Below are 20200 nucleotides of genomic sequence, written 5' to 3'. Positions count from 1 at the left end.
TGAGACAGGGTCTCCCTGTAGCCCCAGCTGTCCTGGAACTCACTATGTAGACCAGGCTGGCCTTGAACTCACAAAGATCCGCCTGCCTCTGCCTCCTGAGTGCTGGGAATTAAAGGCGTGAGCCACCAAGCCCTGCATGTAACAGTAATTTTAAGTACTTGGAAACCTTCAAGGGCTTCCTTTCCAGGTTTGGTCGTGTTAAAGAAAATAGTACCTGGGGCTGGAGAGATGGTTCAGCAGTTAAGGGTGCTTGCTGCTCTTCTAGAGGACCTAAGTTCAATTCCCAGCACCCACATGGCAGGTCACAAGCTCCTATAACTTCAGCTCCCTCTGATCCAAACCCTATTCTGTCCTCCACAGGCACCTGCACACACATCACATATACTCACAACACATACACATAAAAATTTTTAAAAATATCTTTAAAAAAATAAATCTTGGGCTGGAGAGATGGCTCAATGCAAAAGCACCGACTGCTTTTGCAGAGGACCTGGGTTCGATTCTCAGCACCCACAAGCTAGCTAACAGCCATCCATAACTCCAGTTCCAGGAGATCCAACACCCTCTGTGTAATGACCTTTGCGGGCATTACACAACACTAGTACACTCACATACATGTAAGTAATGAACAAATATACATTAAAAAGTAAAATAATAATGTAGAAAAAAAATCTTTTAAAAAAGGAAGAAAATGGTAGCTACTAAAACAGCGATCCTTAGGTATGAGGGCTACTACCTTATTGTTTTAAATATTAACAGAGACATAAACTATTTTTCATCAAAGCCGAGACTTGACTGACTTTTAAAACAGTATTTTGTATACCAACATGCTATAACATGCCACTGCTTGCTAAGGTATACTCCAGTTCCGGTGAATAAAGTTGAGAAATGTTTCACAATCAATGAAATACAGCATACAGTCAACAGAAGAATTGTACTACATGAAAAAATAACACCAATAAAAAGTTGCTTAGCCTTTTCTTTGCTGAAAAATTAAGTGGTAGAATTCAGAGCATTCAAGATAGACATGTTTGAACCCTTTATAAATAGCTTGGAGACCACCAGGGTTGGTGTACATGCTTCAAATCCCAGCACTCGGAAGGCGGCAGGGATGGGGGGCAGGCAGGCATTAAAAATCTTATAATACATGCCAGGTGTGGTGGTACATGCCCTTAGACCCAGAACTTGGGAGGCAGAGGTAGGCAGATCTTTGTGAGTTCGAGGTCAGCCTGGTCTACACAGTGAGTTCCAGGACAGCTGGGGCTACAGGGAGACCCTGTATTTGTATTATCTTATAATACAAACTCCAGGAATTATTCTCTCCATTTTTTCAAATGAGGAAATGAAGGTGAAAAAAATGAATAAAAATTAAATTGGAAACCAGAGTTAGAATGCGTTTCAGCCTCTACCTTTTAATGAGGACAATATGCACTTCTAACCCTCATGGTTTCATAGTTTGCTTTCCTTATTCATCTTTATCTTATACTCAGGCTGTCAATCATCCGCAGTGAGTAATTTTGAAAAGTCATATGCACAGGTATAGCTCAGGTCGCTGGGGCTACTCCCTCTGAGCACAGCATTTGAAATCAACTGTGAGAATATTTCTTTTCTGTTTTTTGAGACAGTCTCACTATATAGCCCAGCCTAGTCTGGAATTCAATATGTAACATAGCTGGCTTCTAATTTCTTTCCCTTTAAAAGACAAATGAAGCTAGGCATGATGGCACATATCATTAGCCCCAGCATTTGGCAGACAGGCAAATCTCTGTAAGATCAAAGCCAGCCTGGTCTACATAGTGGGTTCCAGGTCAGCTGGGGCTACAGGGAGATCCTGTCTCAAAGAACAACAACAACAAAACGAAAAAACAGCAAAACAAAAAAAAAAACAAAACAAATGAAGAAAAAAAATCTCTACAATAAACTGGAATTTCTAAGATGTTTTATTCCATTTTCAAAATGTTTTTTCACTAGTAATGGCTAAAAGCTGTCTACTTTAAATCCTCTTTAAAAAATCTTTGAACTTAATTCAACAGTTGACTACAAAAAACATTAGTTTCACATAATTACATAACTAAAATACTCATGGTCAAAGTATTAAAATTAAAAACTTTCCACATGCAAACTAATCCTTAATTCCCTGAAACTACTAAACTTTCTAAGTAGAAGGTATAATATGGCTCAGACAAGAATTTGAGTTTAATTTAGTTGAAAAATTAAAAGGCACATCTATTGCCTAAATATACTTGAAGCACTGTTATTAGTCAAAAGCTTTTTTTTTTTTTTTTCCTAAATTTCTCCTAGAAGACACAAGCAATCTCTAATAACACCAACAGGGCCACGCATGAATGTAGGCTCACACCTATAATCCCAGTACTCGGAAGGTTGAGGCAGGAAGACTGCCATGAGTCTGGGGCCAGCACAGGCTGTAAAATCCTGTCTGAAAAAGACAAAAAAGCTGGGTGTGGTGGTGCATGCCTTTAATCCCAGCACTTGGGAGGCAGAGGCAGGTGGATCTCTGTGAGTTCAAGGCCCCTGGTCTACATAGTGAGTTCCAGGCCAGGTGGGGATACAGGGAGACCCTGTCTCAAAAAGACCAAAAAAAAGAAAAAAAAAAAAGGAAAAAAGCAGTAGGGTAGCATGATATACTAAAAATAAGGACTTTGGGGGCTAGAGAGCTAGCTGAGTCTTTATTTAGCTCTCTGAAGACATTTCCTGCACCACCACTCCTTAGAATGGTTGTGACTGGTTTGGTGCAATAATAACCACAGGGGTCATAGCAGAGTAAACAAGGAAGATTGTGGGAAAGAGGGTGGATTAGAGTAAACCTTAGGATCTAGCATCAGTAACATCTGATTGATTGACTGACTGACTGACTGATTGGACTCAGAAGGAAACCAAGAGCCAAGAAAAATTAGCCACTTTATTTTTTTTTTCTTCCAGTTTAGGCTGACTCATTGAACTAGGGAAAAGAGAAAGAACTTAAGAGTTCTGAGTAGCACATAAGTCTAGTTTGAAAGTACTGTGATGCCTATGGACATGCTCAACAGACAAACAGAAATACAGATGTAGAGACAGGAGAAAGATCTGTGAGTCATTTAGCAAGGCAAGGGACAAGACAAGGAAAAGTAGGACCTACTGAAATGCAGAAACAACATGTACGGTAACTTCAGAGGAAAAGAGGGCACAAGGCATCCTGGCACTCACTCTTCAAGAAGCAAGAGGGAGCTTGGGAATGTAGGCATTGACAGAAAACGGGAGAGAACAGAGAGGAAGAGGAACTGCGATTGTGAGTCTCAAGAGTGTGGTGTAGGAAACTAGTAACAAAAGATTGCAAAAATTCTGTTTGGAGAAAAGAACACAGAAGAAGAGAACAGAGAAAAACTGTAGTCATCCAATAATGGACTTAGACCAAACAACAGAATATATAAATAACACAAACTTCCATCTAGTTAATAAAGAACTCAATTTTCTTTAAATGTGGGGTTCCCAGACACTAACAGTGCTTCAGTAGGTCCCACTGCTGGGTAAGATGCTGGATGAGACGACTTGAGTTTTCTTCCAATTAAAGTGAATTTCAAGGATTAAACTAAATCTGAAGTATTTTGCAATAGAGAGAACAAAGATGGAACAAAACAGCTTTTAAATACTTAGAAGCTAATATAAACTAATACATAAACTAATAGTTCTATGAAGTTTAAAACATTATTGTCAATTAATCCTAAGTAAAACACATAAGGAAGATCAGGCATTTTAATCTCACTAATCCAATAAAACATTCAAGATGATAAAAAAAACTTTTAAGTCTTCAAATTTTACATTTGATTTTTAGCTGTAATAATTCTGTATAACAGCATTAAAACCTACTGGTCAGTTTTCATAATTTTATACTACTAAAAAATTATTTTTCCTCTTTATTTATTTGAAGTTCAGACACAGAGGCATTGTTTAAGCATTGTTTAAAAGTTATTTCCAGGGCTTGAGAAATGGCTCAGCAGTTAAGAACACTGGCTGTTCTTGCAGAAAACCTGGATTCGAATCCCAGCACCCACATGGTGGCTAACAACTGTCCGTAACTCCGGTTCCAGGGGATTCAACAGTCTCTTCTGTCCTCTGAGGGCATTGCACGACACAGGTGCACTTACCTACATGTAGGCAATACACGCGTACACATAAAATAAAAATAATAAATGAAAAATTTTTTTAAAGTTATTTCCAATGGCAGATATTTCCCACTTGACTCTACAGAACCATTCTCTGACCTAGGAGACCTACATACAGCACCAGCAGCCTAGGTTAGCTGTGGCTTCCATCCTAAGGTGGGTCTACTGATGGACCCTGCTAAAGAGTTCTCACGGGTACCTCCAATCCTTATTGGTTTAGGTAACCACTCCCTTCCCTTGTTCCTTTTAGATCTAGACGTGTTAAGAGTTTCCTGACAGTTGCTAGCTAGCCTGGTCATCATTATCTGCTGGATTCCCTTAACCTTCTCACATTTTGTAAATAACCTCTCCATTAAATTATTCTCTATTACAAGGTTCCTGCTAGAGCCCTAGTAATAAAGTTGTTGTTGATGTTTTCAATACGGATGATGTAAACTATAGCCATTAAAGAAATACCTTACAAGAAATGAGCCACCATCACTAGCTTTTACAGTTTTTAGTCAAGACAACTAAATTACCCTTAAGAAGGGAGAATAAAAATCATGAACTTAAAAACGGTTGAAAGGAAAAATTACTTGTAAATTTTACTGAGATTAATAGTGAACAATTCTTGCTTTGCTTTGTCACATCCCATATCTAAACCATTGTTCTTTCTAGATCTGTTTCCAAAGTCTATTCAAAATACTGCTTCACTCTCTAGGCCAATAACATTTCAACATTTCTTGCCTACCTTTTTTTTTTTTTTTGAGACAGAGTCTCCCTGCAGCTCCAGCTGGCCTGGAACTCACTATATAGACCAGGCTGGCCTCGAACTCACAGAGATCCGCCTGCCTCTGCCTCCTAAGTGCTGGGACTAAAGGCGCCACCACGCCCAGCTCTCTTGCCTACATTTTTAAGAGTCCTGCAATCAGAGAAAAATTTTTTTAAAGATTTATGGTTATTTTTATTTATATGTGTGTGTGCGCGCGTGCCATGTGTGCAAGAGGTGAAAAGAAAGCATTGGAATGCCTGGAACTAGAATTACAGGTAGTTGTGTGTTGCCTGGCATGGGTCCTAGAACTGATCTGGGGTCCTCTAGAAGAGTAACAAACACTCTTAACCAGCAAGTGCTCTTAACCATTGAGCCATCTCTCCAGTCCTTAATCAGAGAAATCCTACTAAAAAGGGTTAGCAGGGCTGGGGAAATAGCTCAGTTGCATGTACAAACCCATGGGTTCAATTCCCAGCACCACATAAAACTGAGTGTGGTGGTACATATGTATAATCCCCATACTCAGGAGACATAGAAAATCAGGAAGTTCAAGGTCATCCTCAGCTACATAAAACGTTTGAATTCAACACGGGATACAACAACAACAACAACAACAACAACAACAACAAATGTATTAAGGGCTTGGGCTATAATGCACTGCTGTAACACATGCTTTAGGCATGTATAAGGCCCAGAGTTAATTGTCAACACCAATATGTACAAAGGCATTAATTGATACTTTTCTTTTTAATTTAAGTGTCTGTGCCTGCATGAGTTTATGCACACTATGTGCATGGAGTTAACTATGGAGGCCAGAAGAGGGTATTGGTTCCCCAAGAACAGGAGTTACAAGCAACTGTGAGCCAGTCACCTGATGTGAGTGCTGAGAAGAGAACCTGGGTCACCTGCAACAGCAGTAAGCCTCATAACTGCTATGTTGTCTCTCCAGCCTTGATACTTTAAAAAAAAAACCTCTCTACATAGTGAGTTCTAGTCAGCCAGAGCTACATAGTTGAGAGCCTGTCTTTAAAAAGATAAAATAAAAAAAAAAAAAAATCAAGACTCTTGAAAGATAGCAATTTGAACATATATCAAAGATATAAACTGAATTAATTACTGATGGAACTGATTCACAGGGAAATTCCCAAGAAGTGCACATACATAATAAGGAATTCTGAAGAAAATTTGGAAATTGTTGCAAAACAGGAGAAGAAATCAACTGCATGCCACTGGACACAATTTGCATTTCTACTAATAAAGTTTAAATGTATTTTTAGCTTAATTTTTCTTTTATTTTTATTTTATGTGTATGAGTGTATTGCCTGCATGTTATGTAAGTGCACCTATGTCATGCAGTGCCCATGGAGATCAGAAGAGGTCCTCAGATCCCCTGGAACTAGAGTTATGGATGATTGTTAGCCACCATGTGGATGCTGGGACTCAACCTGGGTCCTCTGCAAGAGCAGCCAGTGCTCTTAACCTCTGAGCTATGTCTCCAATCCCTTTTTTTTTTTTTTTTTTTTTGCCCTAGTAAAATGCCCACAAAACCTGCCATCATAACCATTTAAAATATACAGTTTAATGGTACTAAATGCATTCATAATGTTGTATAACCATCACCACCATTCATCTTTAGAACTCTTTCCATCCTGTAAATTAAACAATAATGCTCCATTCCTTCTTCCCATCAGCCACTGGAAACTACAATTCCATTTTCATCTCTATTTTAGATGTCTTTTTGTGGCTGGTTTGTTTCATTTAGCATGTCCTCAAGATCCATCTGTGTTTCAGTATATGTTGTAAAATCTTACTTTTAGACAGGGTTTCACTGTGCCAACCTGGAACATGCTCTGCAGATCAAGATGGTCTTGAACTTGCAGCAGTCCAATCCTCTCACCTCTGCCTTTCTCCTACTGAAATTACAAATATACACCACCTTGACTTGGCTTGAATTTCTTCCTTTAAAAGTAAGTATTCTAATGGTGGTGCATGCCTTTAATCCCAGCACTCGGCAGGAGGCAGAGCCATCTACTCTATATATCAAGTTCTAACTGAATATAGGAAGTTCTGGCTACAGAGAGACCCTATCTCAAAACAAAACAAAACAAAACAAAACAAAACAAAACAAAACACCAACCACTAGATGGATATATTACATTAATTTTTGGAAAAACTACTATGCTGTTTTCCGTAACAGCAATACCGTTTACCCACATCTTCAATATTTGTTCTTTTCTGTTTTAATAGTAATCATCCTAGTGATTACCAGGTGGTATCATTACAATTTTTATTTGCATTCTCTCATAATTATTTCTTCATGTGCTTATTAGTAATTTGTATATGTTCTTTGAGGTAAATATCTGTTCAAGTACTTGGTCCTTTTTTTTTTTTTTTTTTTTAAGTAAAGCTGCTTTTGGGTCATTGAGTTTCAGGATTTCTTATATAATTTAGATACTAATCTTCTATCACCTATAAGGTTTGCAAACATTTTTCTCCCATTAATATTTTCTCTTTTACTGCTGTGGTTTTGGTAAAGGCAGGGATGGGGGTGGTTGGTGAGACAGCACCAGGCTATGAAGGACAGAAAGGCTTTAAATTTGCAACTCTCTGGGGAAAAAGAATGTAGGAGCCTGAGGAAGGGGTAGAGTGTTACCAGGAAGTGTCCTCCACACCATGCCCTCAAGCTATAGTCACACCTCCTTTTCAGTTACCCCTCACACCCAGTCAACCTTAGCTGCATGTGGGGGAGGGGTTAAGGAAATATAAGCACCAAGAAGCACCTCTCTTACCTTTTGTGTAGCTGTTGGGAAGTCACAGGACCTATAATTGAGCACAGCGGTAAAAAAAAAAAAAAAAAAAGAACAGAGCTAATATAAACCTGAATTACTTTACCAAAGTTGACCCCATGTTGGCAAATCCTTTGGTCTTTGATTTCTTATTCCTATTTTCTCCCCACTCAAGCTTCAGTGTATACATTTTTATATAACCTGCCTCAAGCTATTTCTGGAAAAATGTGTTAAAAATTGCCTCTCTTTGGAATATTAAAAATATTCTAAAATTAAAAAAAAAAAAAATTGCAACTCTCCTAACTCAGCCTTCCAAATGCTAGAATTACAGGAAAGCACCATTATGCCTGGCTATGAAATTGCCTTCTGATGCTAAAACTGTAACTCACCATGAAGTTAGCCTATTATTGTTTTTATTATTATTTTATTATCTGCATCTCAAGTATCTAAATAATTGAAATGTGTTTCCATATATTTGGGTGTTTGTTAATATAGTTCAGCAAACTGTTTAACAATGCTGGGGATTGAACCCAGAGCCTTACACATATTAAACAAGCACTCTACCACTGAGCCTAAAACATGTTTCATTTTACAAGTCTTTAACCTCCACCTATGTTTTATAGTTTTAATTATACAAGTTTTACTTATCTCCCTGGGTAGTTTCTAGGTATTTTTTTTCTTTCCTTTTTTTTTGGTCTTTTTGAGACAGGGTCTCCCTGTAGCCCCAGCTGGCCTGAACTCACTATGTAGACCTACCTGGTCTTGAACTCTCAGAGCTCCACCTGCCTCTGCCTGAGATTAAAGTCATGCACCACTACGCCTGCCTGGTATTTTATTCTTTCTATTACTGTAAATGGAATTGTTTTTATTTCTTTTTCAGTATTGTCAGTGGATACTGATACTGTGCCCTGCTACTTTGCTAAATTTATTAGTCCCCGATGTTCTTTTTATGAAACCTTTAGAGCCACATTAAAGAGCCTATCTGTAAACACGATGACTTTATACCTTCTTTTCCTACTTGGACACCTTTTATTCTTCCTTTTGCCTAACTGCTCTGGCTAGTATTTCTAGTATTATAATGATAAAAATGACAAAACCCAGAGTCTTTGCCTTGTTCCTCATCTAAAGGAAAAGTTTTCAGTCTTCTACCATTTAGCAAGATGCTCACTACGAATTTCTCATGCATTGCTTTTGTTATGTTGGGGTGGTTTTCTTCTCTTTCTAGTGTATTGACAGTTTTTAATTATGGAAAGACATTGAATTGTGTCAAATGCTTTCTCTTCCATCAAGATATTTGTATTTTTTTCTTTCAATATGTTAATATATTACTATATAGATCACATTTTGCTATCTGTTAAGCCATTCTTGCATTTCAGGAAAATAATTCCACTTGTCCATGGTGTATAAAACTTTATTGCTGAATTGGTTTTCCTGTTATTATGCTGCTAAATTGGTTTGCCAATAGTTTACTGAGATTTATGCATCAATGTCTGTGATTCAGTTGTGCTTTCAGCAATTTTCTAAAACTTAAAGTACTATAAAATAGTTCAAAGAAAATGAGGCAGAGATAAATACATTAGTTGAGCTAGACAGAACACCCACTTGTGTTTTGCCAACTTCAAAATGGCTCTCTTTTTTTTTTTTTTCTGATAAAATGCTGAATGGGTCTCCTTAATTCCTTGGGAACAAAGCTTAAAGACTGCTGACCTATAAGATTCCCCATTTTTTGTTATCACTGTCCACTCCCTCATTCCACTACTAATAATGTACTTTATATTTTTCTTTCTGTACTCTATTCCAGCCACATTGTCTCTTGGCTTTTGGGATACACAATGTCCCTGCCTCAGGGCTTTTTGCAACTACTGTTCTCTGTATCTGTAATTTTTCATAAGGTACCTACATAGATTGCTTCTTCTTTTGGGGTATGTGGGGGGGGGGGTGGAGAAGTCAGTGTTAGGAACCCAACCCCGGGCTTTGTATGTATTAAGCAAGCATTCTACCACTGAGCTATAACCCCAACCCAAGAATGTTTCCTCTCTTGTCACAAACCAATTTATTTAGAGGACTATTCTGAGCACCCTATATAATACAAGAGTTTTACCACTTACCCTACAAATACACTCTGTTTTCTTATTTCTTTACTATGCTGTTCTGTAATTTATCAATAATTGGTAATATAAAGTGCCTTCAATTTTTGATTCTCCACTGATTGCCACCACAAAATATAAACTCTGTAAGGGCAAAAGACTTTGCCAAATGCATATTAAATTCTCAATAAATTTTAGTTAAATGAACAAATACCCTAATAGTGGATGCTGGGAGCCAACAGTTGCTTAAGTCAGATTACACTGAAACCACCTCAGCTTGCACCATTTCTCTCAGAAACCAGGTGGCCTCACTGGGGTTGAGCAACCCTAGTAACCTTAGCAACACTTCCCCCTTTTACAGATTACTTCATTCTTGAAATTTCCCCACCCCAGCTTCGCTTCCTCCTTTTACTTGTTATATAGCAAACAGAAAAATAAAAATTTCAGAGCTTGATCAGACCACCTGTCTTGCTCTCATTTCTTGTGTCTCTTGTCCTTCCATTCGTTGGTTCTCTCCTCAGGTCCACGTTGAAGACCCCGCTGGCCGGGGGCAAGTGGATATTGTTTAAAATAACCATGTTTGGGGCTGGAGAGATGGCTCAGTGGTTAAGAGCACTGACTGCTCTTGCAGGGGACCCAGGTTCAATTCCCAGCACCCACATGACGACTAACAACCATCCATAACTCCAGTTCCAGAGGAATTAGATGCTCTCTTCTGACCTCCACAGGCATTGTACCACACAGGTGCACTTACAAACATGCAGACAATATACTCATACACATAACAGAAATAATAAATACAATAGGTGTGGTGGCACACGCCTTTAATCCCAGCACCCTACAATCTAGGCAGAGGCAGGTGGATCTCTGTGAGTTCAAGGCCAGCCTGGTCTACATAGTAAGTTCCAGGCCAGCTGGGGCTACAGGGAGACCCTGTCTCAAAAAGACCAAAAGATAAAATAAATAAAATAAAATAAAATAACCATGTTTAGTCAGGTATGGTAGCATATGCTTACAATCCTAGCACTTCAAACACTAAGGCAGGAGGGCCAGCTCAAATTGGAGGCCAAGCTGGGCCTCAAATAAAGGAGACTCTTTTTTAAAAAAAAAAAAGTCTATTCATAAAATTCCTGAATTTCTACAACATGAAAATGTTAAAACTACACCCACATAATCTTCCATATTTACTTATTATTATACTGTCATATACTGACAGCTATTTCATGAAAATGTCTTGAAATTTAGGGTACAGCTGGGTGTAGTGGCGCACACCTTTAATCCCAGCATTTGGGAGGCAGAGGCAGGCATCTCTCTGTGAGTTCGAGGCCAGCATGAATAACATAATTGAGTTCCAGGCCAGTTGGGGCTATGGAAGACGTTGTTTCAAAAGACCGAAAAAAGCCAGGCGTCTTGGTGGCACATGTCTTAAGTCCCAGCACTTAGGAGGCGGGCGGGGCGGCGGGGGGATAATTTAGAATATCAATATCACAAAATTTCTTTTAGAAAAAAAAATTCTGTCACACAGTTGTCAAAGCTGGCAAGCACATCCCCAAGGCTGTGTTGATGGCAGATGTCTACTTTTTCATACTATGCAGACTCAAGCACAACCACTTAGAATGTATTTGCATCCAATGTGGTAAGAGCTCAAAGTTGTTAACCATGCTCCGTCACTTCCTCCACTGGATCACTCTAAGTACCTGCAGTTTTGAGAGAGGTCTAAGTGAGGGTGAACCTGCTCTATGATTGGATAATTATCCCTGTTATACTTCTGATTCTAAAATCTTAAGCTCTTTTAGTTTTTAACATCAGAAGGTACCACTTTATCTCTCATATATAATCCCAACATCAACTGAAAATAGTTACTTCAGCTAAAACAGGAATATTTGTATAAATAGTAAAAAGCATAACTTGAGAACATCACAAGCTACTAAAATGACGGTTTATAAACAATGCTAGTTTTTTCCACCATTCTTATTTTTCTTTATAATAACTGACTCACAAATTACTTTGAAAAGAAATCAATGAATGAAAAAGCTCATCCTTTTCTTCAACTTGTAAGGATAATGCCATTGTAAAGATTTTTTTAATTCGTCTGGTAAATAGGCTAAAATTGTTTAGGATTAAATTTGGCAGCACATGTGTTTTCACACTTTAAGTAAAATGCCAGAAATGAATGTGTTTACCTTAATACTAAGAAAGTCTTGTGGTAAAGGAAAATATTCAGAACTCTTCCTCTCCCCCAAATACTCAAGTTAGGAAGCAATGAATGCTGGTTCCTCCCAGATGGCCCTGATCATATCTGCTTTGTAACAATAGGATACCAAATCATTCAAGAGTTTGATGCAAAGTTATTTGGAAAAATAAAACTTATTCATTTGAAACAAGTATCTCTCTTCAAATTATTGAAATTGTATTGGGATGATTTCAAATAAGAAAAACTTTGTACAAAAAAGCTTAAACTAAAGCAAAAATTACTCCATCTGAATATCTGTGGGGAATACAGTGCTACTTCTGTATTAACCTAGTCCCAGCACTAGGGAGGCAGAGGCAGGCGGATCTCTGTGAGTTCAAGGCCAGCCTGGTCTACACGGTGAGTTCCAAGACAGCTGAGGCTACAGGGAGACCCTTCTTCAAAAAAAAAAAAAAAAAAAAAAAAAAAACTTCATAACATTATTGTAGCTTTTTTTTTTTTTTCACAGAGTAGGTGAAATGAGATACACAGCATAAAAATAGGCAAGAAATTATATCATTTAGGGCACAGTTAGTATTTTATAAGAATTTTGGTTATCTGAAGATTTTAAAAAAAAAAACACCTGAAATATCCTAAAGGAGTTAGGGTTTTTAAAAAAACATAACCTAAACATTTATGAATAAGGCTTCAGATGGCCACAGATACAGCCAAATATTGAGTCCCTTTGCAAGAACCAGTCTCCTCAAGCAAAGTACTCTTTTGCTTTATTTACTAGACTTAAAAAAATAAAAAAGACTTAGGCTGCTCTATTTAAGAGTGGGATTATTAAGAGTAGGATTACAGGGGCTGCAGAGATGGCTCAGCAGTTAAGAGCACTGACTGATCTTGCAGAGGACCCGGGTTTGATTCTCAGCACCCACATGGCAGCTATGAACCGTCCTTAACTCCAGTTCCAGGTGAATCTGAAGCCCTCTTCTGACCTCTGCAGCATTGCATGACACGGGTGCACTCACATACATGCAGGCAAAACACTCATACACATAAAATAAAAATAAATAAAATATTTTTTTAAAAAACAGAGTGGGATTATATTTAAAATCTGTTTTTTAAAAGGGTATGAAGTTCTGCATGCATGGGTATACTTATAAACATCCAAGCAAAACATTCATACACATAAATCAATCAAAAAATCTTTTTAAAAGTTATGAAATATAAATTTTCTGGAATGAAAAATACTTGAGGAATTCAGTTTTTAAAAATAACTTTATGCTTTGGATTTAGAGAAACACTGAAAAGATGATTCAGAGAAAACCCATAAGCCCCATACTCATCTTCTCCATTACTGACGTATTATTAGATAGCTCATTTGTTGTAATGAAGCAACATAGATGACATTAACAACTAAAGTACATATGTTAAGTCTAGAACAGTGGCTGGCTCAAGCCTGTAATCCCAACATTCAGGAGGCTGAGGCAGGTGGATTGCCTTGAGTTTGAAAATCAACCTGGACCACAAAGTAAGTTCCAGGTCCATCTAAGCTACAGTGTGACATCTTGTCTCAAAAAATAATTTAAAAATTAAAAACTGTATACTTATTCAGATTTCTTTAGTTTTTATATAATGTCCTTTTTCATTCCATCCAGGATACCTACCACCTTACATTTGGTCACCAAGTCTCTTAAGGGTCCTTTTGGCTGTAACATATTTTTTAGATTTTCCTTGCCTCTGGCAAGTAAGACAGTCCTGAGCAGTAACAGGTTAAGTACTTTATAGGTCTCTTTACTGGAATTTGTCTCACGTTTTTCTTATATTTAGATCAGGATTATGGGGCTGGGGAAAACCAAAGATAAAACAACATTTCTGTCACTTTTTATTCCTTTAAATATACTATCAGCTTGACTTCTTATGGTTGATGTTAACCCCAATCACCTGGCCAGGACAGTAACTGTCATTTCTCCACTGGGAAGTTATTCCTCTCCGTCTCCTTTTCCATAAAGTACATTCTAGAAAGAAGGCAGGGAAGTCAAGTGTGGTGGTGCAGGCCCACAATCCCAAATACTCCACAATCTAGGAGGCCACAGAATTCTAAGCTTGAGGCCAGATTGGGCAATTTTAGCAAAATCCTATCTCAAAATGAAAAATAAAACCCAAAGGACTGGCAAGTAGTTCCATGGGTTTGGGTGCTTCCCTAAAATTCATGAGGCCTGAGTTCAATCCTAGTACTAAAAACAAAGGGGGGGGGTGGCATAGCTTAATAGCTTACTGATAGAGAAAGTTCTTGCCTATTGTACCCAAGATCCTGGATTCAATCCTTAGTACCATAAAAAAAGAGAAAAAAAGGGGGAGTTTCATTTCACTTTGAAAGCGGAATGCTGTCAAATTATTTAGTATGCTAGGCTGGCACTTTCCCCATGGAGCTACATCTACAGCATTGACAAATTATTTGGAATCTTCTACATAAGAGAGCTGTTTCTTCTATACTTTCATTCAATTTAGTCATATATTGATAGCAGTAGTGACCCCTGGATATTTCTTCTATATTTAAAGTTCTTCTATGTTATAGCCAATACTAATTTATACTTTATTTTACTGCTCAAATTATTTCAATTTTGGGCACTGGGAGTGCTTTCCCTTGGCTCCAACATTCCTTTGGCACTTTACCAGTTTTGTAGCTGGTTTGTTTGGTTCTTTGCTTATTTGCTCTAGTCTAGAATCAGCTGCTTCTCCAAGGAACTCTGGTTCCTTTTAGTGGAGAATGATACTCGAAATAAGCTCTGGACTCAGGCAGGCTCTTGCTATAGGGATAACGCTACTTCCTGGAGGAGCTTTGCTTTTAATTGAATTTTTGTGAATTTTGTAAAGAATCTGCCTAACAAGAATTAAAATAGAATTAAATTCATATTGAGATTAAAATAGTTCTATGAAATTTTAAAATTAATCCAATTGTGGATAAGAGTAATTTTACCACCTTTTAATTGACAAGTTTAAAAAATATAAGGGAGGAAATTTTTAAATATAAAATTAGAACATGTTTTTCTTGGAAAAAGAAAAAGTGATAAATAATGTCATAAAATTTAAAACCTCATTATAGAGAGCTGGGGATATAGCTGAGTTGGTAGAGTGTTTGCCTAGCATGTATGAAGCCCTGGGTTCCACCCTCATCACTGCATAAATCAAACATAGAGGCAAACACCTGTAATCTCAGTACTTGGGAATTGGAGGCAGGGGGATCAGAAATTCAAGGCCAGTCTGGGCTACATGAGGTTGTCTCCAAAAAGTAAAAACAAAACCAAAAACAATCTTAAAGCTCGGGAGATTTGGTAAAGTGCTTGGTATGCAAGCATGAGGACCTGAGTTTGTCCCCAGCACTCATGTTAAGAGTCAGATGTAATGGGGCATATACCTGTAAACTCAGTGCTCAAGAGGTATAGACAAGAGAATTGCCTGGGCTTCCTGGCTAGGCAGTTTAGCTAATCAGCAAGTTCAGTGAGAGAACCTGTCTCAAAAATTAAACTGTAAGAAGAGGACACCACACATCTACCTCTGGCCTCCATACACATGTGCACCACATGTCAGAACAAATATAGACACACCACACAAGAGGGATTTTTTTTTTTTTTTTTTTGAGACAGGGTGTCCTTATAGCTCCAGCTGTCCTGGAACTCACTATGTAGACCAGGCTGGCCTCTGCCTCCTGAGTGCTGGGATTAAAGGCATGCACCACAATGCCCGGCTAAGAGTTTTCTTTAAAAAAAAAAAAATTTTTTTTTAAAGGCATGAAGCCCTGAATTCAGTCCCCAACACCACATAAAGTCAGCATGGAGGCACATGCCCTCAGTAGGTAGAGGAGGGTAGAAGCAGAAGGATCAGAAATTAAAGGCAAGCTTTGGTACATATCAAGTTAGAGGCAAGCCTGGGACACCATGAAACATTGTCTCAAAACAAAAGTAAAAACAAAACAATACATGGTTTAGACAGTATCTAAGCTTTACTTCAAGTATGAGCAACAATGCTCATGCACTCCAGGTAAAAGTCAAAGGTATTTTACAGAGATGGGGTACTACATCCCCATTGTCCTTAAATGACTTTTTTTTTTTTTAAACAAGGTTTAGTTGAGATTGTTATCATCGGTTTGTAATTTTTAAAATTTTTTAAATTTAATTTTTGTGTATCTCATACCCAACATCTTAACTGTCTTTATACATTCTTCTCCACTGGCACCCTCCCATAGTTCCCCCACTAGATATTTTTACCAAATATAAACATCAGATGCTTCTTTGGGTGCTTCAGGGGAGAAAACAAGGTATTAAGATCTCATGGGGCTGGGAAAATGGATCGGTGGGTAAAATGCTTGCTTATACTACATGGGGACCTCAGTTTGGATCCCCAGCACCTCACCCACATAAAAAAAATCTGTAATCCCAGCACTGGGAGTAGGTAGACAGGCAGCTCCCTGGGGCTTCCTCACAGTCAACTTAGTCAAAATGATGAGCTCCAGATTTAGTGAGAAATCCTATCTCAAACACACACATACACAATGGTAAGATCTCCCTAGCTGGCTAAGGTGGTACACTTGTTAATCTTAGCACTCAGAAGGCTAAGGCTTAGAGGGTCCTGAGATTCTGTTTCCAAAAAATCAGTAACTTAAAATACAAAAAGAAGACAGGCATAGAAGCATAGCAGGGTAAGCCTGTTGTCCTACCTATATAGGAAGCTGAGGATGGAATATTGTTACTTAGACCAGTGGGGAGGGTGGGGGAAGCTAGGGCTTTCCAAATAATTCTGAAATTAAAGTGTCAAAGGAATACACACAATTGCGAAGCACACATCATTAAGTTGGGAACCTATTAACACTGTGTTCATAACTAAAAAGGGTAAAGATGGAATATTTATGTCAGGATACATACTTTTTAAGGAAAAAAATAGATATAATGTTGACATCATCAAGCAAAAAGAAATTCACTCTCGTTTCATCTAACATGGAAGTAGCACACAAGGCAAGTAGCATCCTTCTGAAATGTGGGTTTCTGGCTCACATAAAAACAGGATGGTTTTAAACACACATAAACTCGGGCTCTTAGCCCAGTAGATTCTACATGCTGCCCACACAGCACTTTGTGAGCATGTGATTAGGAGGAATGATGCACAATCATACCACATTCTTTCCCTCAGCTCACACATCAAGAACTTGCCCTCTCAGCTGCATTCTTCTCCAAACAGCCATGGTCACCTTAGCAACCCTATGCTCCTAATATGGACAGCTGGTCCATTTAAAATCAGTCCTTGTTGGCAAGGAAAGTGCTTGTTCTTCAAATTGGGGGAGAGAGGAGAGGTTTTCCTTTTAGTACACATTACAGGGCTTGATTCATCTTGATCAGCACTTTTGTTCTGTGGTAGCAATTTGTGTGGAGTTTCAACCTATTCTGAGTTTGGGATTTTTGTCTTGGGGATTTTTTTGTTGGTGGTGGTGGTGTTGCTGGTGCCTCTGCTGCTGCTGCTGCTGTTCATTTTTTAAATCTAAAAGCAAGTAAATGAAAAAACTCTAGCAAGATCATATAGAAATGTATGAATGAAATATGAAACAAAAAGGTATCTAAAAGAATTGTGGTTTTCTTTGGAATTATAAAACTATCCACAGTTTTAAAGGAAAAAGTTTAACTTTGGTTACACTGAAAACACCTGAAGCCTAGATAGACAACAACTAATTATAATCAGAAGACCTCAATCTTTTTAGTATCACAGCCTATTTTGGCAGGGGGAAGTGGGGGGACTTGAGACAGGATCTCTCTGTAGCCCTAGCTGGCCTGGAACTCCCTATGATGCCCAGGCTGGCTGTGATCTCACAGAGATCCTCCTGCCTCTGCCTCCTGAGTCCAGGGATTAAAGGTGTGTCCCACCAGGCACAACTCATATCCTATTTTTGACCCTCAGACATAAAGCTCCCAGAGCACTTGCCTAGCATATATGATACCCTGGGTCAGATTCCCCAGCATCACCAAATTGTTAAATTTCAAAGTCCATGAGATAACATATTAAATTAATGGACTATTAGTCAGTCTGTACTCCTTTATTTCAATACCTACTTGGACAATTTCTTAATCTTTTCACAGACTCAAATAAAACCAAGTATTCAGTTGCATATTTGAAGGTCTTAGAGCTAGACTGACCTAGGATAACACTGAGCTACTTAAAACCAATCTTTTTATGTGCATGAGTGTACTGCCTGCATGTATGTAAGTGCACCCAGGTCATGCAATGCCCATGGAGGTCAGAAGAAGGTGTCAGATCCCCTGGAACTGAAGTTAGGACAGTTGTTAGCCACCATGTGGGTGCTGGGAGTTGAATCTGGGTCCTTTGCAAGAGCAGTCAGTGCTCTTAACTACTGAGCCATCTCTCCAGCCCCCTCAAAACCAATCTGGCTGGCCTTCAACTCACAAAGATCAGCCTGTCCCTGCAGCCCAAGAATTAAAGGAATTAAAGGCATGTGCCACCACACCCGGCTTGCTTTACTGGATTTCAAAAGTATAAATATGAGGGGGAAAAAAAAACCCAAAACATTAATTACACTGTTTATATTTTTGTTTGTATATGTGTGTTTTTAAAACTTTTCAGGTTGTGAAGTTCCTCCTGGTTAAAAACACTTCTCAGGGCTGGGGAGATGGCTCAGCAGTTAAGAGCACTAACTGCTCTTGCAGAGGGCCTGGATTTGATTCCCAGCACCCACATGGTGGCTATGAACCGTCCTTAACTCCAGTTCCAGGGGAATGAGAGGCCCTCTTCTGACTTCCTCGGCACTGCATGACATGGTGCACTCATATACATTCAGGCAATACACTCATACACATAAAATAAAAATAATAAATAAAATATTTTTTAAAAAAAACACTTCTCTAAAGACTAGTTACTTTTATCTTCTACAAACAGCAAAGGGCAACAGTATCAATAAGTAAAAAAGACCCCAAATTTAAATCTGTTGCTGTTTTCATTTGTAAAATAGAAATGCTATTTTCTAATTATGCAATATGCCAACATTTCCAACTGAGAATCATTAAATTACTATCCCCTACAAGACTCAAAAACAAGATACTGAAGGACAGGACTGTGTTACTTGATATCCAATTTTCTGAGTTGTATTTGTTAAAGGGTGGAGCAGTATTTGACAATGTATGGAATGTACAAATCATTACCAACTTCAAAAGTTTCTGGCCTTCCCATCAAAAAATTCATAAATACTCCAGCTGACATTTTTTTAAAATTACTTTCAAAAAGCTTTAACCTTGACTTCATGTTAGCAAGTTTGTACATTCATTCTCTTCCTGCTACATTCCGAATATTCTCCCTCCAAAACCCAGGAGCTGAAACTTAATGGTCAATGTGATATGGGGGGGAGGGAGTTTAGGAGGTGATTAGACCAAGAGAGCACCTCTTTATGAATGGGATTAAGGCTTTCAAAAGAAAGTTTCACATAGTCCTTTCTCCTTCTACCATGTGCTGCTAGCATTCTCCTCTCTTCAGGAAGCAACCCTCAGCAGACAGGGAACCTGTCAGCACACTGATCTTGGAATTCTCAGCATCCGCAACTATGAGAAATAAATTTCTGTTCTTTGTAAGTTGCTCAATTTGTGGTATGTTATTACTATATCAACACAAATAAGTATATTTCCCCTATTCCATTCCACCACATATCAGTTCCCTAGCCCCAGAAGTAAATGCCAAGACTCTTCTCCCATACTAAGAAACTGTTCCAACAAGGTACCTTTAATTTCTTCCACCCATAGAAGTCCCTCTCAGATCTGAACATTGCTGTCATTATCCTCCATTTAAAGTGACAATCACTTTCTCTCATGGAGAATGCCATCAACATGAACTCGGAGCCTCTAAAGCTCCCACTGTCAATTTGTACTTAGAGGATAGAAGTTGCTTCTTCAGATACTACACTATATAGATGAAACTGTGTTACTGAATTGCAAATTTAAAACCATGTATTTATATTGATAATTATTCAGTTCTTTCTCCATATTAAATTCAGTAATGAGGGTTGATGGGACATGGTTTTCCTTTAAGGAAATCACAGAAAAATACAATTAATGCTCAAGTACAACACAACACAGAAATTAGTAAGCAACAGACAATGGCAATGTTTTACATTCCCAGTACTAACTTTCCAATACTAAGCTTTTGAAGCTGGTACTGATACACTGTTTCTACAAGAAAAATATATGCTT

General features: G+C 38.2%; 1 protein-coding gene across 5 annotated transcripts in view; it reads right to left on the bottom strand.

Annotated features, from left to right (window-relative positions):
* Frs2 (fibroblast growth factor receptor substrate 2) overlaps positions 1-20200 on the bottom strand; it is a 122654-nt gene that overhangs the window by 34390 nt on the left and 68064 nt on the right. Inside the window, exons 4-5 of one of the 5 annotated variants that reach the window (XM_029558983.1) lie at positions 7701-7731; positions 6723-6824 (exon numbers count right to left, since the gene is read on the bottom strand). The exons of 2 other annotated variants lie outside the window; for them this stretch is intronic. The gene's annotated coding sequence lies outside the window, so the exon portion shown is untranslated. Of the gene's footprint in view, positions 1-6722; positions 7083-7700; positions 7732-20200 lie in introns of those variants that run through there. 2 more of the 5 variants (XM_008823699.3, XM_029558984.1) reach the window with 2 other exon arrangements.

This window comes from Nannospalax galili, unplaced genomic scaffold, assembly GCF_000622305.1.
Source record: "Nannospalax galili isolate Female #2095 unplaced genomic scaffold, S.galili_v1.0 scaffold749, whole genome shotgun sequence".
In the NCBI taxonomy this organism is placed as follows: Eukaryota; Metazoa; Chordata; class Mammalia; order Rodentia; family Spalacidae; genus Nannospalax; species Nannospalax galili.
This window is presented reverse-complemented; position numbering and strand designations above follow the sequence as displayed.